This window comes from Ambystoma mexicanum, chromosome 6q (assembly GCF_040938575.1).
Source record: "Ambystoma mexicanum isolate Mex_15411 chromosome 6q, UKY_AmexF1_1, whole genome shotgun sequence".
Classification (NCBI taxonomy): domain Eukaryota; kingdom Metazoa; phylum Chordata; class Amphibia; order Caudata; family Ambystomatidae; genus Ambystoma; species Ambystoma mexicanum.
In genome coordinates, this window is record NC_090937.1 from 429,237,279 (window position 1) to 429,264,064 (window position 26,786).

The 26,786-nt window shown below is 44.6% G+C and overlaps 1 protein-coding gene and 1 long non-coding RNA gene across 6 annotated transcripts in view; one reads left to right on the forward strand and one right to left on the reverse strand.

The window, feature by feature from the left end:
• Positions 1-26,786, forward strand: part of LINGO2 (leucine rich repeat and Ig domain containing 2) — a 5,916,036-nt gene that overhangs the window by 1,523,830 nt on the left and 4,365,420 nt on the right. The gene's annotated exons all lie outside the window — the stretch shown is intronic.
• LOC138515524 (uncharacterized) overlaps positions 1-26,786 on the reverse strand; it is a 218,977-nt gene that overhangs the window by 1,660 nt on the left and 190,531 nt on the right. The gene's annotated exons all lie outside the window — the stretch shown is intronic.

Consider the following 26,786-nt stretch of genomic DNA (forward strand, 5'->3'; position numbering starts at 1 on the left):
TCAATGACAACTGCACATCCATGTGGACACTTTAATTGGAACACCACATGCCCACATGGCCAGCAAGTGCACTGACCACTGCATGTGAACCCTGCAATCAACCTCCCGGTATTTCTGAGAGGACCATATGCAATGAATGCGCATTTGCCTTGAGTTGCTTGCACAGCTCTCACTGATGGGCTCTGCATTAGCCACTCACATAAAAGCCTCATGCTTCCAGTCACCCGAAAAAGACATCAAACTTTGTGACAAATATGCCAATTCCATAGGCATATCAAGGGGCATTTCATTGTCTTGCACATTATAGCATCTAGAGTAGCAGATGTGCAGGCGTGTTGTCATATGTCATATTCAATGTGTGTGCACCACTCGTGACAAATCCCCCATTTTTCCCATGTACTGCACCCCTTCCTTGCCATATTTTCACTAAACAAGAGGGTTGGTTTCTATGCAGATGAGGTAACAACATGGCCTTTCACTGTTTCTGTGTCAAAGCATCACAATTCCTTGTGTATATGTGTGTTAGACAACCACACAAATGGTAGCACAATTCATAATTGCAGAGGAGGAGTTTCAGTATGTGGACAGATGTACATATGAGAAGTGTGATGCCACCAGGCCTATATGTCCCATAGTGAGGTTGTGTTGGCCAAATGAGTCAATATCCAACATACTGTGAGCTCCCACACACCATGAGTCAAAAGGTTTGACGTATACCACATCTCATGCATGCCTTTAGCACATTGGTTGCCATGGCTGCCCTTAGGTGCCTAGCAATAGCTTGGTTCTGAGGCTGCATATCAAGGACCTGGGCAGGAAACACAGGGTTTGCCTTCTCATGAATCCAGGCCTGCAACATGGCCACCCAAAGGTGGTCACAAGAATGGACATTGAGACTTGGTCCTGCCACAATTTATATCCTTGCCTTCTTATGTCTCAACATCCACATATTATCCCAGTTCCCCTTGATGTTCTCGTGTCTCTGGACTGCCACTCTCTCAATGGGCCTCATTACGAGGTCAGCTTAAAAAATAAAAAAAAATAAAAACTCTGGTAGGAGGCAGACTACCACCGACCCTGTAAAACTGTTTCCGCCGGCTGACATCCGGTGCAAAAGGGATATCAAGAGCGGTGGTGGAAAGGTAAATCCCCATGGACTGCACGGGAATGGAGACACTGAAGCAAAGGCATGGTTGTTAACGGTACTGGTGCTTCAGTGAAAACACTGCCGGCGGGGCCTGGATTCCCAGCAGGTCAGAACTGCTGCGAGTTCCCTGCCCCTACTGGTAAACCTGTAGTTTGGCAGTCCGGAAAGGGTGCCAGTACATTGCTGCCGGTACCTGCATTTACAGACCCCCAAACTTGTAATGAGACCCAATGATGACAGCAGCCTTAATGCACACCCAGATCCTGTGACATGCCTTGGCTCAGAGCTGCTTTTCTGTGCTGAAGAGTGTCTAGTAATTGCTCAGGACCTCACTAGGATGCCAGCTCCCAATGCAGAGAAGTTGACAGCCCTCAGCCTCACCACCTTAGCTGGATCTGATGAAATGCCTGCCATTCTATATCGGAGGCCGATAGGCGGTACAGTGGGAACTAAATGTTGCTGGATTGAGGAGCTGTGACATACATATGGATGTGTTGTTGTGCAGATGAGACAGATCTGTTGACCTGGGGGAGTCAATGGTACAGGTGCTGGGGTCAAGGAGTACTCTAGCAAGAGATCACTGTCTTGCTTTTGTGGTCAGAGACGTACTCTACGACAATGCCAGAGAGGTTCCACCCAAGACAGATCAGCAAATAACAGTTTTTTTGGCTGACAAGGAAGTCAGGCAGGAGTGTACGTGAACATATTGAGGAACATCATGTCAACCTTTATACTTGGGCTGGCAGCACACTTTCAGTGACATAATGTGTTGACTTTTAGCAGCAGGTGACAAATCAGATTGATGCTTGTTGAGTCGAACATTTTACTTCCAAGGAGGTGCAGAAAGCTATAACAGATATGAGTCAGCAAACAAAGGAGAGGTTGTGGAGGAATGAGGGGTCTGCCCCCTATATAGTGGTCTCGTCACCAGTAGAAGAGGTAGTCAGTGGCATGATTTGCACAGTGTTGTCAGTCAGCATTGTTGGGACTGACATCTATGGGACTCCATTAGGTGAGTTACATTACTGCATGATGAGAACAACATTTGGCAGCAGTCCAGCCCATGTAGAGTGAACCTCTGTCTTATTTGGTTGATATATGTCATGGGCATTCGTGTCTATTCTCAGGAAGGCCATGATAAGTAACTTCAGGTGTGGAAAGGTCTGCTATAAAAGTTAATTTCATCTGGACACACATGTCTGATAATTTTCCAGTGGACCATGTTTGGCTGGATCTTTTTGTATGCATAGCTTTGTGTCATGTCCACCATTGCAGAACAATTATGCATTTTCACACTACGGGACATTAGCTAATGGGCCATTTAAGGTTGCTGTTAGAGCTTCACCGGGAAGTGAAAGGTCATGCCATGAGTGAGTGAGTGTTGGGTGTGATCTTGGCATCTGTGCATTTCATGTGTTATGCAGAGGCCCTGTCCACTGCATACATGTGAAGGGCACATCACTAATCTGGTTCCATTACAAGGTGATTGCATGGCATGCATGCTGGCAAATTGATTGAAGTATATGCCACAGTTACATTGACTGTCACTGCTCAACCACTTCAGGATGCAATCTCATTGTATATTGCTGCCATTCCTAAGCACAAGAGCCATATCTGATGGGGAAAAGGATCTTGCACTTCCGGGTGCATTGCATGATGCAATTCTTTTGCATGCTCTGGTATGAGATTTCATGTGTGTGGATGCCATATGTGATGGTTTGGGGACTCTGGTTAGGGAGAATCCACAGTGCGTGCAGTTAGTCATCTGCAGGCCAGACCACCCCTCATCATATGATGGCATTCCCAGTGGCCTTGCATGATATTGGATGATCTATTGCATGGTAGAGAGCTAGCAAACCTGGAGGTGGAGGGGTACATGCTCATAATGTCTATAGGTAGATTGGCATGGTACACGAATGCTCCTTATCCTCAGCTAATGATCCCACTGTACTACAACCTACATCTTTTGATGCTGACCAGACCACTGGGATACAGGTAAGCCAGGCGCCAGAAGGAGCTGTCTCCAGTGTGTCTGCCAATGTGTTGGCACACATGCGGTCAGGGCGTCACTGGAGCAGTGAACGTGCCACCTGGGCGGTAGTTGTCATTGTAGATGAATTCTGTCCTGCCCCAGTGCCCCCTGCGTCAGTGCTCAGGATTGGTAATGACGAGTACATAATGTCCATGTGCATGTCCTGCCTTCGCCTCAATGTTGAGACATTGCAGACCCAGGTATTCTAGGATGCTTAAGCCATGCACACATGTGGTGAGATGTTTTGCGATGTAACAGCCTGGAGGCGAGGATGGGACCCAATGACATTGTGAGGTCCTTGTAGGGGGAGTGCCTTATATATGCGTGTACCTGTTCACTGGGATGCATATGTGATGGACCCTTTTGGGTCCTTTGCACCTGGACTTTACACCATTTGGTTGGCCCTGCCCAGGTGTTTTCTTTGTTTGATGTTGGTAGGTGGGACCAATGTATGTGTGTTATTGGTTTGGGTTTGCCTACATTGGCCTCTTTTCATCGGCCTCCTCTGTTTGTATTGGGAGGGCTATACCAAAATAGTTTATTATTTTTTGTGATTGTAGTCAGGTCCTACGTGTGCCTTGTGACTCCACGGGCTGTGTGTTCCACTCCAAATATATGGCTCTGATCGGTCGCCTTTTGGCATTGGCCGACATATTCTATTACAGTGATTGTGTAATCGGATCACATGTACTAAGAAAAATGATGCCAATGTAATACTTTGGTGAGGACTAAAGGCTCATTGCGGTCATACTTCAATAGATTTTTCATGGAGATGTGTGATCCTACTAGGTCTTTGTTTAACAATCACCCGCAATGGGGGAATGTTGCAATGTTGACTGAGCCCTTGAAGTGCTGGTAGCAGTATGGCGTTTTTGGCATATGCATGCTTTTGTTGTTTGTACATAGAACCCGGTCTTGCGAGTATTGGTGGCACGTAGGTTGCTGTGCTTAACCTGCCTATTCGCAGCTATTTGTGTTCAGAATTGTCTGTAAAGGATGCATGTATTTGGTATGGTTGTTATGTGTTTCAACAGCTATCTGTATGGCTCGTATGGACTGCTCAATGTCCCATGTCTTACTTTTCACACTGTGACATGAATGTATTCCCTCGCCTGGACAGGCCTTCTTGTAGTGTTTTGTTTGGCACACAGGTGTTTGCCTCTCTTATCATTGGGACTTGTTAAGGATGAGGGTTTGTGGACTTTCACAGCATAGGGTGGTGTTCATGTGAGGAATGTATAGACCACATGGTTCTGGTCGCCCTGTCCATGTGCCATTTGGCCCATTGCATGCATTGGAAGAGGACGTTGAAATCCTCGTGCATGTGTAGGCCCTTTTGTGAGGTAATATTGAGCAAGTGGCAAGCATGGTTTTGCAGATTACTGTTGGTGTGTACTACAACGATGCAGGAACTGAAGGTTTGATTTCAGCACATCAAAAGTGCATTCTACTGTGCCTCGTGTTGCAATGTGTGCAGCATTAGACCCTTTCTCTGATGGCATTGTGGGATTCTTGAAGACTTTCAGGAGGATTGGGGAACCTGAGTATGCACAGTCCCCTTCAAAGTAAAGCGTATGCAACAATGGATTGCTTCATTTTCTATAGGAAGTGCATTCTCTTCGTGTGCATTTTGGTATGTTGAGGGATGTATGGAAAGAGGGATACTTACATAGCAGCCCAATATCACCAAAGGTTCCAGATGCCAGACACTGATGCACGGATGACTGCAGAAGGTGAAACGGTCATGTGTGTATCCAGAGTAATGTGCATTGACATGCATGCCGTACCCTTGGCATCACAGACAACTTGAAAATGTATTGAATGCTAATTCTTCCTTTTGCATTATAGGTGTTCAGTTGGGAGGGGTGGCTGCAGTGCTACATGGGTGAAGTCAATGGCTCCAAGGACCCTTGGGAAGTGAGCTAAGGCATAGAAGGACTGTGCAACTCTTCGGTTTGTGTGTATGGCTCAGGGCATTGTTATATGGGGGTGCAAGTGGCCCATTAGGCATGGCATCACCTGTTGCAGGCTTGTGGTTTGTGAAATGCCCCTGTGAGGGATGTGGTGCTTTGCAATGAGCCAGATGCAAAGAAATACAGGTCTGATAGCACTTTCACATGGGGAATTCAGCACGTGATCACCTGGTGTTGGATGTTAAATCTGGTATCCACTCCCTCACCATGTCCTACATTACATGTCGTGGGAATCTGAATCTGGTGCACGCCTGCTCATCTGACATTCCAAAGATGGTTGCCTTGGTGTGGTAGGCTCTCTGCCTCTTTTTCCTTCTTCCAAGGTTGTACCAATAGGAATGTTAGCAGCATTGGATCTGCCATTTGGGGAAAATTAGCCTGTGCCTGCATGCTGCATGTTTACTTGCCTCTGCTCTGGACGGGTGCAAAGTTGCACAGCCTTTCCACTTTGCATGATGGCACTATTGCTTTTGGGGAATTATGGTATTTGGGTGTTAATGGTCCTTCGTGATATCCTTTCCAGATCAGTCCCACAGGACTCCCCTTGATCTTGATATAAAGAGTTTCCATGCATATTTCGCCATGTTCTCCTCCCTGCTTTTTGCTTTTCCGCTGAGCTCTTGCGTCGCTGATTCGTTTGGGCGCAGTTTGTTTGGCCAATGGGCACAGAGTGCTTTGACAGGTCATGTGGGTTTTGAGAATCGCTAAAGTGCTTTGCACAACACGCAGCGAACGCAAATTGGGTGCAATGTCAGTTTGCATGGCGCTACTTGTTTTGTGAATCAGGCACCCGCGTTTCCATGAAAGATATGGCTGGAAACGAAGGGTACTGTTCTGGGACCAACATTCTTATCCGCGATCATTAATTTGCAAGTCAGATGGGAGGATGCAGGAGTTAGCATCTACCTTGCATCTCTCATGTTAAAAGCAGCCATTATATTTTGTGCCCTCTAAACTAGACATAAAAACAATACAACAACGTTTAAAAGCATCCTCAAGTCAACCCATGATCAACTGTAATGTACAAATGTGTGTTCTGGAATGATATTCTTGCAAATGTTGGCGATTTTCCTTAACCTATCAGAAATACATCATATGTGTGCACCAAATACTAGGTACCACATACTAATTTCTTTTCAAGTGCATTATTCACGACCGTCGGGGCCCTGATTCATGGAATTGTTTGCACACTTCAAAGTGACTTTGTACCGACGAAACAAACCCTGATTCATGGAACTACGCAAATTGTAGGAGGGCACTGTAAACATGACTATGCACTGACTTTGCACGGACTTTGCACAGCAAAAATACACTCTGCACGGTTCCATGAATCGGGGTTTGTGTCGGTAGTCAGTGGAAAGTCACTTTTCAGCAGTGCAAAGAATTCCATGAATCAGGATGATCTCCTACTGGGAGAAAAAAAACCCCTAAGCTTTCTCGTGCCTTCCTAACTGTGAGCTGTGAGTTTAGGAGGAATGGGGGAGAACAGCACCTGAACAGCACCTCCTGCAACCAGCGTGCCTGTCAAAGGCTCTCAAACAAATGTGGCCAATACCTTATGATTTATACAACTATCGATTGCGGCGAATCGCAGACTCGATAAATAAGTACCATTACACAACGGTATGTCTAGTTCTGAAAGAAAATCTATAAATACTTTTGAATTGAAAACAAAGATGAGTAGGAGCACTGCAGTTAGACCGGCCTGCTGAATTAACGGGCATTCTTTACGCTATGACTACTTTTCCATCCGAGGGAGCGCGACTCGATTCACGGCTTAGGAAGACAGCGTGTTTGGTGGAGAACATGCACGATTGCCTCTGCCTCCTGACTGTATGCTACCACATTCACTACATGACCTTCATTTTCATACAGTCGGGTATGTGCCACCCTCGTATTCTCTACACTCTACGGTCAAATGACTGATAAAATGGCGGATATCGTCTCCACTGAAAATCTCATGGAATTTAGTTGATATGAACTATTGTTTATAAAACAACGTGGCACCTTCTAATAAATTTAAAAAAAGAAAAAATCCTTCAAAATGTGGGAATTTGGGTAAAAGTAGGGCGAATTTATTAATGTATGAAAAACACTTTAATGGCAAATAGATCCGCAGTCATAGCTGCACTGGTTTGTCCTTCAATGTGTAACTAGCCAACTTTGACACAGGACGGCTGTTCCAGTTCAAATTGTCAAACAGTTGGATTTTGTGAAGAGATCCATGTTAGGCAGAATTATATGCAGTACACTTTGGGAACACCACACACAATTAAGACTAGAAGTGACAGTACAAATTCACCTTTGGTACAAGCCTGACTACACAGTTAAAGTGGTAGCGATGGCTGAGCAGCCAGACTTATCTCAAGAGTAAGTGAGCAGTATCAAATAGTTACACAAAGGACAGCAATTACTATGATTCAGGCAAACACTGACTCAAGGTTTTCAAGTAAAAGAATATACATTTATTTTACTCTTCAGTTGTATAACATTACACAATTATAAGCAGTTTAAAAATCACACTCTTAATACACCACACCACTTCCCTTAAATCCCAGACAAGCTAAGCTCACAAAATGAAGTGGGAGTAAAATGGCACCCCAGCAATTTAAAAGGGAGGGAAAGAAATAGTTAAACAAAATTAAACCACACCAACAGGCTTAGGGCCAAAGTCAATAGCACAAAAGTATTTTGCTCAAGATCACACGGTTCAGGGTAGTTTGCAGTAAAGTTTGTGCCACGGATTTCAGACGAGGCTGGGTGGTAGAAAAGTTAGTTCAAAGAGAAGAGAAGGACAAGCCCTCGGATTGGAGAAAGATTACACACACTTTCCCCGCGGCTAAACGAAACAAGCAACCAGGTTTGCACAGTACCTTAACACGGAGATGAAGCTGTAGCTGAGGCGGACGTTCCTGGTAGTTCCAGCAGGCTCACGGTTCCTGAAGCAACTGTCAGACTGACATGAAGTAGGAAGTCTGGAGGGTCCTGCACAACCCAGGGAAGAAACTAGCAGCAGAGCAAAGCAACAAATAAAAGGTGCGCTCCTTAAAACCCAAGCAGGGTCCAACCTTCCTTGCTATCCAGCCCACTGCAGCTATGTACAGGGAATTTGAACAGAGGAGGGGTCCTGGCTTGCAGTTTGGGCAAACTGGTTGGTCCCACCAGCTCAAGGGAAGAAGTTTCCTGGAAGATATTCTCTGTCAGCGCATTTTGGCGTTTTGGACCTGCAGCAGGGCATCACTGGGCGGTACAATCGTTGAAAGGGTCCTCTTACATCAGCTCCTCATTGGTTCTTTCGTTCCAGTGGCGACTCTGCCTTTCCAGTCCCAGAGACCTGTTTTTATGCAGTTTTCCCCATTCATTCAGCCTGGCTGTCAATCACACAGCAGGGTGGCTGTCTGGGCAAGGACAGTCTCCCAGCCAATCAAACAGGAGTGCGATTGGGTTACCAAGGGAACCCATGGCAGGGGCCCTAAGACCCCTCCCTCACATCCTGCCTACCCAGACTTTCAGGCGCCTTAAGGAGGGATTCTGTGCAGAAGCCTGTGAAAAGACAGCGAACAAAGGAATCAACCCTCGTTTGGTGTGCAGAAAAGAACATGAGAAAGACTTTAACAAAAAAAAATGGCGAATAAACTCAGCTGGGGCCAAAATAAAATGTATTTGGTCAAGGGGGTTTATGTTTGAGGCTAATATGATAGCCTAAAACAATACCATGATTATATAAGATATCTGCGGTAGAAATATTAGGGTAGTTACCACTGCCACCAGCCAAGTCTTGATGGAAAGGGAGCAAAACAGTGCTCCAAGAGACACAGACAAAAAGGGATAGGAATTAACCCTTTCCAATACTCTATGTAAGGTGGGGTGTACTGGGTCTGCAGAGACTACATAAAGTTAATGGCAACTTTACATGTTTCTGGGAAACAGTAGTCAGTCCCAGAAAAATGGAGTCAGAGGGAAGCCTAAAAGGCAATCCTGAGTTACTGCACTGAAGGTGCTGTGTAACACACACAAAAATGTTGCTCTTGGAGTAGGTGAGGCTCCAGATCCCAAGATCACACACATGGTAAAAACACACACAGCAAAACACATGTAAGAGTTGGGAAAAGGCTCACAATCTTACCAGGTGAAAAAGAAAAATCCTAGAAATCCAGCAAAGCTGCTGAGAGACTCATTAGGTAAGGGAAATTATTAATGAGAATTCGCCCTAACAACCCATAACAGCCAGGCTGTCTCCGCATGCAAGTTGAAACATGGTTGCCTTTGAATCTGAGAACTCTATGCCATCACACCATGGAATATGCAATATGTCGACCGTGAATCCCAGGACGACCTCCCTCACAGTGCATGGGACATGGTGAGTTTGAATAACGCTGATGCATTTTAATAAAGAATAGCCCGAGGCTTTCATTATTACTATTTGTGCAAGGAGTCGACAATGCAATTAAAGTGCAGTTGCTAGTGTTTCCCCCACATGCACTGAGTTGCTGAAGTGGGATAGAATCACGGGAGGGGATTTTCAGGGGTCCACCCACACACCCGGATTCAAGTTTTTCTGTATTGTCACGATTGATGATTCACATTAAAACTTGATCCTGGAATAAACAAGTCACAAAAGCTGGTCAAATTCCTGAATTTGTATAAAAGTAAATAATCCTTAAATTCGGGGTGGGAAAAATGAAATTGACTCAATGTGATAGTGACAGAACGGATATTGCTCCTCAGTATCTTTATGATGGCCTTGAAAGGTTGGTAAACATCTTCACATTGGATTACAAATAGAGGTCTATTTCCATCTGCAAGCAGTGCACCTACTCAGATGATGAGAACATTATATTCATCCACCAGCATCCTACTGTGCATGTGTTTGTATAGGGCCTGATTCATGGATTTTTTTGGACAGTGCAAAGTGACTTTGCACTGCTAACAAACACCCTGATTCACAGTGTGGTGCACAGTGTTTTCCGCAGTCCAAAGTCACTTTGCACTGCCAAAGTGCTCTTTGCACTGAGCTAAATGGGCCTAATTCTCAGTGCAAAGAGTACTCTTGCTGTGCAAAGTGACCTTGTGCTGCAAAAATACACTTTGCATCGCTCTGTGAATCAGGGTGAGTGTTGGCAGTGCAAAGTCACTTTGCACCGCGCTAAATATTCCATCAATTAGGCTCCTAGTCTATTTTGGGAAAGGAGCCAAGGGACATATCAACCAACGTCAAGGAATTAATCTACACTCATAGCCACAATCCAACCAGAATGCCTTTGGAATATAAGAGGCCCACATTTGAATCATGAACATGGTTCTATGATGTAGAGGGAATACGTGAATGGTTTCAGTGTAACGCAGCAACACTTGAACTTCAGGGCCGTTTGACCAGCTCAAACTTACTCAATTATGGTGCTGATATAACGGGAGTGTCGCAGATATCTTTGTGCAACCCGTCGAAAAGAGAGCCATGTGTACATCGATGAAGTGACTACCACTGAGATGGGAAATGAATACATGGCACTCATTTATTCAACTTGGATGAAAGGTTAAATCCTCTTTGCCCGCATTCAAACCAACGATCAACAGATGACACACGCACCTGTTAACGCTTTGAGCAAGTCTGCGGGAGTGCCTCAATCCTCCCTTTGTAACGCCAAAATGACCTTATTTCCCTCCAGCTGCCAGGAATGTCCGCTACTTTGCAGAGGGCATGGAGCGTTGTGGTGATTCGAAGGCAGTTGCAACTTTTCTCAAACTCCTCAATCTTCTTAAACTTTTTGAGGTGCTGCCGGTCTCTTTTTAAACATTTCTAGCATGCCCATTTATTTTATTTATTTATTTCTATTTTTAAACATGACAAGACAAACACCAGAAAGAGAGGAAAAAGAAAAATCAGGGTTGAAGATTGAAGGATGCAACAGACAGAAACTTCTCAATTAGTCCGGGTCGAGGTTAACAAGATGGCTTTTAATTGCCTTAGTGGGCAGATTAACTGCTTGACGTATGGAAGCAGGAAGAAGATTGCACAATAGGGGAGCATGAAACATCAAAGCACGTTCCTCCGAGACGGGTCAGTTTGAATCGAAGCAGAAATAAAGTAGGCGCCGCAGAGGAACGAAGATTCCTTGTGTTAAGATTTGGCTTAAACGATCCAGAAGATAAGTCGGGCAGGTTTTAGAATGGTATTTGAAGCCCAGGGTCAAGATCTTATATATGATCCCCTGTTTGATCAGCAGCCAGTGTAATGCACTCCTGGCGACAGAAACATGTGCACCCTGAGAGAGTCCCAGCGTCGCACGAACAGCATTATTCTGGGTCACCTGCAAGGCCTGAATGTTGGGAGCTGTGGTACCCGCCACCAGGCTGTTACAATAATCAAGTCTTAAAATAACAAGAGCAGTGGCGAGCAAGGCATAGTTCTCAACATTAAGTAAAGGACGAATGTAGTTTATGTATTTGGTGATGAGACCACATGTAGATCGAGTATAAGAGACATGTGGCCTCATGGATAGTTCCTGTCGAGAACCACCCCCAGGGCCTTGACTTTCTTTGAGATAGTAATGATATTGCCCGCAATCTGAAAGGTGGAATAATCAGGTGCCAATTTGCTCAGGCGTGCTTTAGAGGCAACAGTCAAGAGTTCTGTTTTCTTACAATTGAGTGCTAGTGCGTTACATGCCATCATTTGTCGCGCCTTGAATCACTTGTGTATAGGCGCGTTACAAAAGCCATATCATATCATATCAATGCCTGGATCACGTTATAGACGTTATTTATAGCACACAGGTCCTGCTCATAATGACCACTTAGCTCAAGAACAACTTGAGTGTCATTGGCATAGGTTGTGTACCGGACACCCAGGGCGTCTAACAGGTCAAGCAAAGACTGGATGTAGATGTTGAACAGAAGATGTGAAAGGCAATATACATGTAGAAATTCTCTCAAAACGTGTGTGTCCTCCGCAAAACCTTTGGAAATAGAGAAAAGGCAATCCATTATTTAGTTCTGATGCCCTCCTTTTAAATGGAAACTGGCCTGTTTATTGACCTTTACTGTAAAAATGAAACACAGTAATTCATCCTTCATTGTTTGAGGTTGCACACTAGTGGTGCAGCAAAGCAAAACGCATTATGTCACACTGAATTAACCCATATTCATGAATTTGACATGCATTCAAAGTGCAGGAACTTAAGCAAAGATACATTTTATGGTTGCATGGACAGCACTTCTCACAAAATCCCATTTAGGCCCTGAAGAATCATGCATCCCTTCTGTGTCTCTTGCCATGTCTCATCAGCTCATGTCCCAAGTGGCTTGACGTTCCAGCAACGTTTTCAAGGCGTACTTAATATTTTCAACATGCTTCTGATTAGTTGTGAATTTTGAAGGAATGTCTCTGTTTTTCTGAAAGTCATACGAATTTTGTAATCTGGTGGATTTGATCAGTGTGATATTCTGTACAGTATTACAATAACACACACAATGCCATATCCTGTAATAACCTATATATCTATATTATGGAATAAGGATGCAAACTGGAACATTCTAAATAAATGCCTTGCCATTCGAAGGCTGATTCTAGAACAACCCTAGCTAAGGCATTGATTTGTGTTAACCTATCACGCTTGTCCTTTTCCCATATTTCCTTGTGGCCTAACTCAATGTAAATGGTTCGTCATTGCTGCTTCAATCGTACATATCCTTCAACACATTTTTATTTTATAATGTACATTTGTTATTAAAGAAACATAAGTTTGCGGCACCGTGATTGAAATAAATCTACACCTTATAAGACGCATTCCATCAACCCAGGCAGTTGTTTTCTCCTGTGTTGTTCCCTAATACCCTGGATTAAGAGTGTGTGCTACAAGGTTATAATTTGATTCATCTCTCTATCCCTCTAGGATTTGTCCCTCTATCCTGATGACTCACTTCTAGGTGCCTTGCCTTTCTGCTTTATGATGTAACCTAGGCCTTTGTTGTCCTCTTCTGGGTGTTGTATTTCAGTTTCATGCACTGCAGTTTCTCCCTCTAACCTTGTCTCCCCCTTCCTTCTCTCCGTGTTCTCCAGCAATGGTGCTTTCTATCCCCCTACATTCTCTAAATGCTATTTTATCACCTATCCTATCCCTCTCTTGAACTCTGGAAGGATAAAGTTCAAGAAGGATCTCCTAGTTTCAACCCAGGCCCTCCCATCGCTAACACCTATGGCAACGCATCTTACAGGCAGACTTTCACCGACATCCTCTTTATAATCCCCTCTACAGACCTTTGCATTCCCTATATGGTCACAGTGCTCTCCCCTTTCTTGTGCTCTCCCATCAATGGTGGCACCCACTGGGAATTACTCTTGTCATCCTTCCTTTCCACTAGGGCAATCATTAATCTCTCCCTAAATGGCACTGTCATGGTCCAACGCTCTCTGCCCAACCTCCTCCTTCTTGATGTGCATCTTCCATCTCTCATCAATTTCCTCCCTACTCCTGATACACCTACTTCTGCCACCCCACTGGCCACTCTGCCACCTCTGACAGGTGTACCACACTCCTGTGCCCTTCCTAAGAAGACCTACAAAAGTGGCAACCTTCTCCACTTAGCTACCTCAACTCTCTCTCTGCAGTCAAACACTCCTCTGATATCTGCCACCTCTTTGAAGATCTCAACCTTGATGTCACCACTCTCACTGAGATGTGGTTCACTGCCAGACATGTCATGAGTTGTGACAATCTCTCCTCGCTGAGGGCTACAGGATCATCGCTAAGCCCAGGCCTAACCGGTCTGGGTACGAAGTGGCCCTGATCTTCCCTTAGTTGTTTCCTGCTACTATCATACCCACTCTCCTCTTTCTAATGCCTCACCTGCAGGCTTGGTGTCTGTCCACTTCTCTCTCTGACTCTGGCCACCATCTACAGGCCCCGAGGCCAGGTCTCCCTCTTCCTCTCAGAATGGGCTGACGTCACTTTTCTCCTGGCCTTTACCCCATTGTTCTCCTCCTCAGAGACTTCAATATCCACCTCGACTCCCACAATGTGGCCTGTGGACTTTTAACAAGCTCTGTCACTCTTTCCCTCTCTATTCTTCTCTCTGGACTGACCCACTCACCCGGACACACCTTGGATGCTCTCATCTCTTCAGAGATCCCCATCTCCAAACCTCTCATTACTCCTTTCTCCTAATCTGATCATTCTCTCCTGTCCTCTTACCTGGACTTCTTGTGTCCTCCGGCTAAATCCCCACTCCCGCACTGCGAGCCTTCTTCTCTGTCATTCAACCCATGAAGGGAGTGTCAGTTGCTGCTTTTGCAGCCACTTACAACCCCTCCTACTCCTGCCATTGACTCTGACCCTGAAACAGCCCTTGCTGACCTTCAATTCTCCATCCCCAACACTCTGGACATCCTTGCTCCTGTCATGAGGATCCGCATAAAACCTGCCCCCAAGTGCACCTCCTGGTTTGAATCCGATGTAACCTCTCTGAAATGCAAGCGCATAGGAAGAGCGGAAGTGGCAGGCTTCAAGCACATCCTCTGAAAAAAATGACCTGCTGCCTGCTCCAAAGGCAATACAGACTTTCGATCTGCTCAAAGAAGATGGCCTATACCCAAGCCCGCATCTCTTGGGCCACTAACAACACGGCTGAACTTTTCTAAATCTGCAAGGAATTTGCCAATCTTAAAGCTGTCTGCATTTCTCCTCTGCCTTCCCTGGCCCTCTGCACTTCTCTGTCCTTTCTCTCCTCTACTCCTCACCCTTCTCCTCCACCCACACTCAGGCCTCTCTTGGCCCTCATCCTGCTTCCCGCCTACTCTTCTCTTTCTCTCCCATATCACCTGGAGACGTTTCTAGACAAGTTTGCTCTATGAAAGTCTCATCTACACAGATGCTCCACTGCTCTTCCAGAATTATCAAGGACAACATTGTCTCCCTTGCTCCAGCCTTTGCTGATTTCTTCAATCAATTATTTGCCGCTGGTTATTTCCTTTCTCTCCTCAACACTCAAAACGCCTTCTACCGACCCTTCTTGTCCAGCTAACTACAGCCCTATCTCCATTACCTCCTTCCTGGGCAAACTCTTGGAGAAGCTGACCATCTCCAGTTTATCCACCACACTGAATCTGTTTGTTGTCTCCACGACCACCAGTATGGCTTTGGAGCTGTCAGAGGCACGGAAACTGCACTCCTGAACACACATGAAGACTTGCTCTCTAATCTCCATTCCAACTCTCCTTCTGTTCTCATCCTTCTTCGCCTATTGTCTGCCTTTGAAACAGTCAATCATGCCATCCATATAAATCGGCTTTGGTGTTACCAGTTTCTCTCCTCCATCTCACTCTCCAACTCTGCTGTCCCTCAGGACTCCATTCTCTCATCTTGGCCTTTCAAAATCGACCTAGTCTCTGCCTTCTCTCCTAGCTTCCAGTGTTATGCGAGCGACACACAACTCTCCTTAAAGGTGCCCTGATCTGCCTCCTCGTTTCCTCTCATACTTGGCTGTCTGCTATTCAGGCATGATGCAATGCTAACCATCTCTGCCTTATTGCCAGTAAGACTGAGATCCTTCAAAATGGGACTCCAGCTCCTTCCTTTCCCCCTTACACTCTGGCTGGCCACTCTCCACGGGCTCCGTCCACTCACCCTCTTGTGAGGCAAAAAACATTGGTGTAATTTCTTCGACTCCTCTCTTTCCTTCTCTCCTCACATCAGAGGCTTTGCCAAAAAGCCTCACTTTCATCTTCACCTACTCAAAGGTGTTCTTCATTTCCTCACCTTCCCCCAGAAACTCAATTTCTCCAGAGCTCTGATCCTCTCCAGACTGGACTAGTGTAAAATCCTCTTCTTCAACCTACCTAACTCCTCCCTTAGCCCCCTTAACTAGTCCAGAATAGACAATGAGACTTCTAGCTTCAACTCTCTGCAGATCAGATGCTCGTTCAAGCAGAGAGTGGGGCTTAGATCTCTCTCCTCCACAGGTGCTTCCCTCTGGAATGGCCTCCCTGCCCCTCTCAGAACTGAGCCAGATCTCCTTAAGTTCTTCAAGCTTCTCAAATCCCTCCTTTTCTCTTCCTTCTTCCCTCTCCGCTTCCCCTACTAATTTGTCCCCCTCTGCCTCTTGACCGGCTGCCAGGTTCCTTCATATTCTTATCGGCACCAGGTTCTCCCCTACAAGTGTACATCTGCACTTGGTCTCCTCTGCCCCCCATCCTGCACTTGCACTTCTGGGCTACCTCCACCTGCACTAGCCTAGCTGGGCCTGCACTCCCTTAGCCCTACCAGCCCCTTTCTCGCATTTAGCATGTGGACCTTTCTGCCCCTGCATTCTTTCCACCTGGGCTATGCCCACATGGCATCTCGGGGCACTCGCTTAACCCTCTGGCACTCTTCCCTCTCTCCCCTGCACTACTATTACTGCACTTGCACGATCTGAATGTCACAAGGTATAGTAGGACTGTTTTTGTTTTGTCATCCCTAACGCCCTGCCTTGTTGCTTTCTTTTGAAACACTAGCCCAATTCATAGAATTTTTGCATGGTTCAAAGTTACTTTTGCAGTGCAATGTCTGTGTAAAGTCAGCCTGAACAGGGGGTCCTGATTCCCATCAAGCATCAGGCATCCATGAATCATTATGCTTCAGACGGAAACATGAAAAATCAGACTCTTGGGAGCTGTAAAACATGTCTTTATTGCTGGAATAACAGAACACACAATGGCATTTTTGTCTCCAACCCATTTGTATAGCCTTTTAAGATTACACAACACTTTCATGCAAATGAACACCTTGAGTGGGATATGCTTCTGATAGGCACTTTAGTCATAGAAAAAACATGCCTATGTTGCTTGTTTGAAAGCTCTTGGCATGGTTCATAGTCCTCCACACTTGGCTTAGGACTGGAAAACATTTTGCACTTGAGTATCCATTTTGAAATATATTTTTGTCTGACACTGTACCTTTCTTCAGGGAGCTATATTCTTCATTTAATTAAGCATCTCTCGCATAGTATCCTTGTGCACTTATGAAGGTGTGTGACATTAAAAGTACCCTTCATATCCTGGGCCATCCCAACTCAACTATGTGCAGTACCATTTGCACGTTTTACTAATAAAGGCAATCTAATCCTGATTTCTGCAATAATGTATTAGAGAGTGAACTAATTTGATCTGCCTATCATATTATCTATATGCAGTTGAGTGGGGGAGGGGTTGGCACACCCTTTACAAGTGCATAGTCATTTGTTGCAGTACAAAATGACCTTGCATTGACTTTGTACTGCAAAAATATACTTTGCGCAGTTCCATGAATCATGGTTTATGTCAGCGATGCAAAGTCACTTTCCAGCAGTGCAAAGTCACTTTGAACCGTGCAAAAAATTCCATTAACCTTGCCCATTGTGTATAGGTGCATTATAAAAATCCAAAATCATTATAAAAATCCAATAAATACAATTAAAAAAATAATGCTCTTCGCTGAAAAATTCCTATTGTGAATGCTATTCAAGATAGGCTCCTTTGCAAACAATATCGCCTTGCTTTGAGAGGCAGTGTAGGCCCTCCACACTTTCAGTGCTCTTGCATGCTGCTATTGGCCTAATTCCCAGAACATTTAGCATGGAGCAAAGTGACTGTGGACTGCAAAAATACACTTTGCACAAGGCCTGATTCAAAGAGCAGAGCAAAGTGCACTGCAAAAGTACTCTTGGCACAATGCTAAATGGGCCCAGTTCGCAAAAAAGCACTAAGGGCCTGGAATTATTTGCATGGAAAATAGGGTACTTATGCACCAAACTGCGCACAAAATTGCATTTGTAGATTCATGGAATGGAATGTGCTGCACTTTTCCACGAATTGCATAGAGTTTGCGGTGGCTCAGCACATTTCTGCGAGCCATCAAGGGCCTTGCAAGAGACTTCACAGAAAGCGTGGGTGTGGCTTGCACAGAGGCCTGGGAATGTGGCAGAATGCCAAGAATGGGCAAGGACTTGCTCAAAAATGGGTGTCCCGAGGGACGGCCTGCATGCATTCCCTCGCACGCCCACAATTGCGCAGCACAAGATGTATTCATGGATTCGATCATGCAAGCTCTCTGCCGCAAAATGTCCACGCACGTCCTTCACATGATCCACCACCTCAAGGCATGTATAAGTAAACTTGCAGGTAGGATTTGCACCACAGAGGTGGGGTCGCATGTCAAATTTTGTGGTGTGTGCACACATCCGGGTTTCTGTACTTACTTAGGAGTGCACATAAGCAGTGTAACTCGGTGCATGAATGGTTTACGGGGTTTGCACACAGATTTTACAAGTTCTGACGAGTTATCATTTTTCATACGCAGGTTGTCAGGGTGCAAGGAACTGTTAAGGGGTCCCCGAGATGCAGCCTTGCTTGCGGGGGACCCCACAAACTGTTTGAAGGGTGCGTGAATTCTTGACCAGGGGAGTGCACAAAGGTGGCTGATTTGGCTGTTCATGCTTTGCATGTGTGTGTGTTGGGGGCATTCCTGCCGCGGCGTGCAAACACGGTTTCTTTGCGGGAACAATTCCATTAATAGGCGTGTTGTGCATTTTTTTTAATCTGCACGCAGGCTCGCGCAATGTCTTTCTTGGCGCTCAGCACTTGCAGGATTTCGGCACACATTTCCATGAATCAGGCCTTAAGTATGTGCTAGTAGCGCAGGCATAGTGCTTTTTTTGTGAATGAGGCTCATTTAGCAAGGTCTCTGTATAATGAGATGTTGAGGGCTGGGTGTTGTGTTGAGAATAGAGTGGACCATATATGTCCATATATGTTCTCTGTCCTTGCTACATGCCGTCTCCCCAATTACTATCTGCATCTAGTAGTACTAGGCCAGAAAATCTAACGCTGTGGTGCAAAAATTTAGCAAATGCATTTAGCACCAGTTTTGCCAGTTTTTAAATGGAGGAACAAAGGGTTGCTCCAATCCATGTTGCATACATGTTTTGGTATTTCCTTTCACTTGCATGAACACATTTAGTGAATCTAAGCTGGAGTTTTTTCAATGAACATTAGTCCGACCTTGCTTTTTAGCCAAAAACACTTTAGATTATGTCACTTTTAGTTTCATATATTCAGTCAAAAAGTAGCATGAATAGATACACTATGGAATAAAGATAAATAAACAAACACAGGTCTGAACGGAGTGAACGGGTAAGTGTGTTTGTCTTTTCAGATCGACTTTCCAATTATGAATACATTGAAATGTGACCTGTCCCTATGATGTCACATGCGAGTACACTTTTCCTTAGATTTTCGTCTGAGAGGCGTCTATTTCTAGTCCCGCCTTCAATATTGTCTTTGCCACTATTTTTGGGTATTATGCACTCATTCACACCTGCACAGTTGGATTTGGACTACAAGCTGTTGACCTGCTGAGGTCAGTAGAGCAAGGACAGCGGCCCTTGAATATCAGTCCTTACCAGATTGGACTAAAAAGAACAATGTGGCAATCATAAGCGACCAGATGTTGCCATGGGGATGGAGGTCTCACACCCCTCTGCCCGGATTGGCAAACCGGAAAATGTCGCATTACATAAAACGAAATGGAAATGAAAGTCGGATGAACCGAGGATGAATGTTCCCATTGTTTGGTAGGGGGCAGTATAAAAGTGCCAGAAGGCCAAGCAGTAGATTTGCTCGATCATTCTCAAGTCAGGTGACTGTGGGTCTCTAAAGTCTCTAGAGATAAGGGGTCTGGAAGGCTGGTCACTTCAGTTAGGGGGGACTAATCGTGCTGTTTTCAGACACATAAAATGATTCCTCTCTTTATCATTACTGGAAATTGATGGATATTTTTGCAGGCTATTGAACATATTGTAGCACAAACAAGGAACATGTGTGGCACAAAATAGGCAGTTTTGTGGCACATCTTTTATTGGCTGGAGGGAGTGAGAGGGTGAAAGAGGGCAAATGTGAAAAACAGTAGCAGTGTGTGCGTGTGTGTGTTTGTGAGACAGAGAAGCTGCAAGAGAGACAGGTTGTCATTATTCTCTCCTTTGTATGTTGCCTTGCTGTCAATTGAATAGATAGGAAAAGAGCCAGATGTCCCAGGCTTGGCAGAACTGTGCTTGTTTGCTCTACATTTTGGTTTGAAGTGTGTGCCTATTTATATTACTAACTCTGTTGATTAGTATCACTTGTAATGGTGCAACAATTTCCCTTCCATGTTCTCTAATCCCCCAGTCATCCACTCTTCACACTCATCACCAATTTCCCACCACAGCTTACACTTCCAAACCTCTCACGCTGCCAGTTATGTGCAAACTCCCCAGTATGATCACCCTGTCAAATCACAACTCACATTGCCTACCACACTACCAAGCGAACTCCCAACTCTCACCAGCTGCTCTCCAGTACCTCTGGCAGCCGCCAATCCTGCTTTGTTCCTCAGTATCTGTTTACGGAAGTCTCTTAATGTTCCCCTAATCACTCACTCCCTCTGCATCTCACATTCTTTGTCCCAGTCCATTACAGCCTCCCTCCCATCCTTTCTCCCATTCTGCTGCTCATTCCCTCTTTCCGCCAGTCACTCTCTTTCTTGCTGTTTGCTCCTTCTCTGTTGCACTGCTAACTCCCTGGCCCTCTGCTAACTCTCTGGCCAATTGCTCCCATCAGCTCTTCTCTGGCTCATTGTTCCCTCTCTGGCCCACCATGTTCTATCTTGTCCATTGCTCTCTCTCTGGCCCACTACTTCCTCCCTGGTCTACTTCTCCCTCTCTGTCCGAGCACTCTGTCTTTTACACATCGCTCACACTCTGGCCGGCCACTTCCTCCTTGGTCCACTGCTTCCTCTCCGTCCGAGCACTTCCTCTCTTGCACACTGTTCACGCTCTGGCCCACCTATTGATCTCTGGTCCACTGCTCCCTCTCTGTCTGAGCACTCCGTCTTTTGCACATAGCTCACTCTCTGTCCCGCAACTTCCTTCATGGTCCACTGCTTCCTCTCTGTCCGAGCACTCCCTCTCTTGCACATCGCTCACTCTCTGGCCCACCTCTTGGTCTCTGGTCCACTGCTTCCTCTCTGTCCGAGCACTCCCTCTCTTGCACATCGCTCACTCTCTGGCCCACCTCTTGGTCTCTGGTCCACTGCTCCCTCTCTGTCCGAGCACTCCCTCTCTTGCACATCGTTCACTCTCTGGCCTACCACTTCCTCCCTATGTCCACTGCTCGTTCTCTGTCTGAGCACTCCCTCTTTGCACATCGCTTACTCTCTGTCCCACCTCTTGGTCTCTGGTTCACTGCCCCCTTTCTGCTCTATGACTTATCGCATCGTGTCTGCTCCCTTAACCATCACTCCCTCTCTACCCCCTTGTAGTATGACTTTATGCAGTTTTGATGTTTGTTTGTTTGTTTATTTTACTTGTATAGCAAACCTGACACAGGGGTATCTGGGCGCTCGTAAATAAGAAGACGGTTGCAGATTACAGTAAAAAACACATAGTACCTACATGATATCAGAAATGGACAATGGAGTAGATATGTACATACAGGGAGTGATAAGTACATTTACATTAAAATGGTAGGATACATGAGTAGCAAATCAGATTAGTTCTTATTGAGTAGCTAGGAGATGACACTTCTCCTGAAATTTGCAAATACTTGGATGGATTTAATGTCGGATGGGAGTGTGTTCCATAGTTGGGAGGCCATGTCCGGGAAACTGGAACCACCTGCTCTTTTTAGATTGTATCTAGGGACCACTAGGAAAGAGGTGCTGAAAGAGCAGGTAATTCGAGAGGAGGATCTGAGTGTAAATTAGTCGGTGAGATACAGAGGAGCTAGGTGGTTGAACCCTTTATGGGTAAGGCATAGAGTTTTGAGTTTGATCTTTTCTTGCATGGAGAGACATTTGCAAAGTTTTCTGGTCACTGAGATGTGCTCTCTTTTAGGTATATTTAAGGAAGCTCTGAACGCATTATTCTGCATTATCTGAAGTGTGCTATGTATAGTCTAGAGACCATTGCAGTAGTCCAGTTTGGACTGTATGAGAGCTCTGGCCAGTATGAGGAAGCTGTCAGATGACAGCAGGGGTCTGCAGGCCCTAATCAGCTTGCCTGTGTAGGCGGTAGCTGAGGCGGTCATGTTCACTTGTTTGGTTAGGTTGGAGGTAGGTTGGTAGGTGAACCCACTAGGAGGATTTCTGTCTTATCATCATTCAGGCAGAGGCCATTGAGGACCTTCCATACCTGAATGATTGTGTACATTTAGTTTATCCTTAGTACGTCTGTGTCATAGATGCCTGTCATGGGTAGGAGTATCTGGGTGTCATCTGCGTAGTTGGTATAGGTGACACCCAGATGGTCCAGTTTATCAAACAGTGGCTGTATAAAGATATTATACAAAATGTTGTTTTATTAAACAAAATACAATTGTGTACGTTTCTTTTTTCTCACAGACAACTGCTTTCACCTGTGTTTTTTTTTTAAACGCTGAGTTTGCATATTTAAAAAAATGCTTATTTCACATTTTAGCGGCAAGAGCAACATTGCTGTCATCTAAGGCATTTCAGTCTGGCAGTGCTTGGCACATTCCTGCCAAATGTCTATAAATGAGCCCAAACTGTGATCTTTTCCAATGCATATTATTACCCCCAGGAATGCAAAGTGAGGAACAGATGCAACGGCACACATATTGCTTATAAAGCAAGAGGATGAAGATATTTTTATTACACCAGAAGCTTGTTTACAGCCTATATTAAGCCATTTGTCTTCAGAAGCTGGCATAGAAATAACAATGTCACATAACAAAAAAACACGCTAATGCTTAACAAGTTTTACTGAGAAAATGTGCTTTAGAAAGGAAGACTGAGGAGAAGAAATGCTGGGAAAGCTCAGGGTTCCTATGTTGCGGGTCACGCTAAATAAAATACATTTTAAAGAAATATGAAGGTAAGGTGAATTGCACCATCACATTTGTTGAGTAAGGAACTTTTATTTAATGTAAACTCATGCATCGCTTTCCTTCATCTGCATTGCAGATAGACATGCTTTGTTAGGCTGGAAAGATGATTGGACGGGCACACACTCAGATAAGCATATGCATTGACAGCTACATACATACAGACACAGATATACAGACAGGTATAGCAAAAGGCAGACAGATACATTGACAAACAAGGATATGTATTCTCAGATGCACAAAGAGGCGGTCATGCACACTGGTAAAACACAAGACAGACATATTTTTTACCAGACTCAGGCCCACTCACTCCTATCCCTGGATTAAGAAGCCTGGCTTGTTTATAAGTACCAGGAGGGCATATTTTTCACGTACAACCTAAGGCTGTAGGAGGAGGCAGGAAATGATAGTTATTTTCGCCTTCCAGTGCATACATTGGTCTCACTGGCTAATGTGACAAGCGGAAGGCTTATACCTGGGGGAAAATACATTGGGCAATCTGTGGGGCAATCTGTGTGTTTTGCATTTCATGTGAGGCCTCGCATGGCATAGTGCAGGTGTTTCTAGTCCCAGAATGCAGCTTCTAAATGTAAAGGCCCTCATGTCTTTTATTTTTATCAAAGAACCCAATGCTCATGTTGTTTTTTGGTTTTTTTCCACACACGCTTCCCTGCACTGGCATCAAAGATTTCAGTTGTACATTTTAAACCATTAGCAGACTTGTTTTTTCAAAAAATAAGGTTTTGCTAGGCCTGTACTACACAAGTTGGTAGTGTGACTGGGCAGCCAGGCTTATCTTAAGAGGGGTAATGTGAGCTGTAGAGCTGTAAAATGAAATCAGAAAATACAAGTATCCAAGTAAATACTTACACACTTATTATAAATATGTATTTATATATACAGAAAAATATTTATAGCATTTTCTTTTAAAAGCAGCAACTAACAGTAACATTAATCACAAGTTAGGATTCAATTAAAAAAGAGGACAATAAGGCAGGTGAGTAATTCTTTCATATGTTATACATATTCCAGCCCATAGAGTGACATCATTTGAGGTCAGTAATGGCACTTATTTTGTATCACCTTTGCAGTATTAAGTCATAAGGGAGGGAAAGGTTATAGTTAGATCAGAACATACTGGCATTCTACAAAAACAGTTAGATTCTCCCACAGAGATGCAGTCTTTTATCCCAGCAATAATACTGTTCAACAATTAAAACCTGTAAGGCACAAAGTACTGCCAAAGCCAATAGGCTTAGGAGGGGGGGGCTTTAGGGAGCCAGGACGCCAAAATCAATGGGCCAGTTCAAAGTTCTGATGCTCGCCTGTTAGAAAATGTTCTTAAATAGTCAGTAGTTCAAATAGCAAATCACAGCAACTCAAGAGGAGTCACCTTGCAGAAGCACAAGCTGAAAGGCCAGTGCAAGTGAGTTGAGGTCAACTCAGAAGAGGGTAAAATAACACTCCCCACAGTAAAAAGCACCACAAATTGCAAATGTTTGATGCACCCGAAGAAAAGAAATCACTGCCACCTGCCATTCAAGTGAGTTAGTGTCACAAAATGTTACATGAGTAGTAGGAAAAAGAGTTACTATGTAACCCCCAGCACTCCACATAGGGTGGTGTGTGCTGGGCCCACAAAATAAAGGATAAGTAAAGACTGGGGTCATCCTACTATAATTGGGAACAGTAGTTCACCCCAGAAAATGTAGTTAAACATCAGTGGCAAGGCACAAGAGGTGCTGTGTGTCTCAACGCAAAATCAGATGCCTACGGAGTTTACCCGATTCCATTAAACAGTGAGAAACACAGAAATCTTAGTTAGAAAAAACACATGTGAGAGTGAGAAAAAAGTCCCACTCACTCAGGAGTTAACATTAAAAAGCCCTGAGTCCAGCAAAAGAGCTGGCTAAAGGGAATTGGCACAGAAAGGAAAATGTTCCCTAACAGATTTTATTATTTCCTTGGCCTTTGCGCTGATACAGACACCCAGATCACCATGCCCTGTGCAGAGTGGGCAATAGAGGGCACTCTTCACATTGGCACATCTGGCCCTGTGCTGATGACTGGTATGCGGTTAAATACTTAACAGCAATCCCTCTGGGGCAAAGCCAGGAACAACATAATCTATAGCACTGTTATTTGCTTGGATTCCTCGCAAACGACTCCTCGTTTAACAATCTTGGAATATGTGGGGAGTCGGTGCTCGGCGTGACGCTATCGTGACGCTAATGCTGGACACGCATGCGCATTGACCTTTCTGTTATCGATTCCTTTTTGGCAAAGTGGACTATTTCTGGCGTTCTCCAAAATGAACGTGGTCTAGTGTCTCCCACGGCGGCTGCGCACACAATGCAGAGGAGCTGTCTATGGTGCTGATAGCACTTCCGCACAACGACTAATCCTACTTTGGTGGCAAGCACTTCTTTTTCGACCCTTGCGATTTTGGCGCCTGTAAAGTTAGGCATTTTAGCATTCAAATTTCACATTTTCAGAGGCTGGCTCACGCCTACGATTAAATACGAACGAAAGCATCTTAGTGTAAAGCAATAACATACGTTATAAAATGCACGGATATTCACCGTCGTACTGTAGGCAATGGCAAAATCTGCATAACAAAGTAAAATGTGTTCATCTTAATTTTAACTATGCATTATCGTATACTGTGTGTTTCAGCATTCTAATTCCAACCACATGTTTTAGCCAAGTTAAGGGCAACTGTTTAGTTATTACCTCGTCCATTTTGGAACATATATGACTCAATATTAGACATGTGTTGTCATTTTAAATGCATGCTAATACTTTGTTTACAAATAATGAAACCCAAGTTCGTTAAAACGTATAAAATGTTCAGTTCCTAAAAGATCGTAAAAAAGACGATGAGACATTATATTCTAGGATGCCACGTATGGCAACTGCAATGCTTCTTGTCCTGCGGTAATTCCGCGTTGCAGACAAATTGGATTAAGTACTGCTTCCTAAAGTGAGAGAATTGCGACCAAACAAATAGGAAATGGGCAGCACCGTGACTACCACTCTTACACAGAGAGGGTAGACCCTAATTGAAAGGGGTCTCCACTCGCCCAATCTTGCAATGGTATATGGACATTTTAAAATGATGAAGCACATTCAGATACCCACCCACCGTACCCAGAGCATTCCTTTCTAACATTCACACTTCTTCACTTTCGAACACTATAAATACAGTTTTGCTGCATATTATAAGTCTCAACATTCTTAAGTTTTAAGGGTATGTACATTCAACTGGAGGGCCGAGGCAGCTTGATCAGGCAATTCGATTGATTCTGTTTGTAGGAAAGAACACAAGGTGTTACCAGAAGCACCTCAGTTGCGTGCCAGTAAGGAATTACTCAGGGTTAGCTCAGAATTCAAGGCGGGAGAGACCAACCAAATACTAGGAGAGTTCTCGGTTGGAAAGCCTGTGACAGGATCCTTGACCATGCTGATGGATAATATTGCAGAACATAGTTTGAAATCCCATCTGGGACCTGTGCCCAAGGAACGTTACACTTATTTAATAAATATACGCAGTAGGCAATCAAAAAGGACCTTTCAATATTTATTATCTGTGACGAATCAACTTCCGGGGCAGCAGTGTGGTCCAGCGTTGAATATCGGTTTCTAAACCATCAATCAGCCCCACACTTCTAGTACACCAGAAGGGATCTGAACAGACTTGAATACAAGTAAATTATAAGACCTCCTTGTCCAATTTCGGTA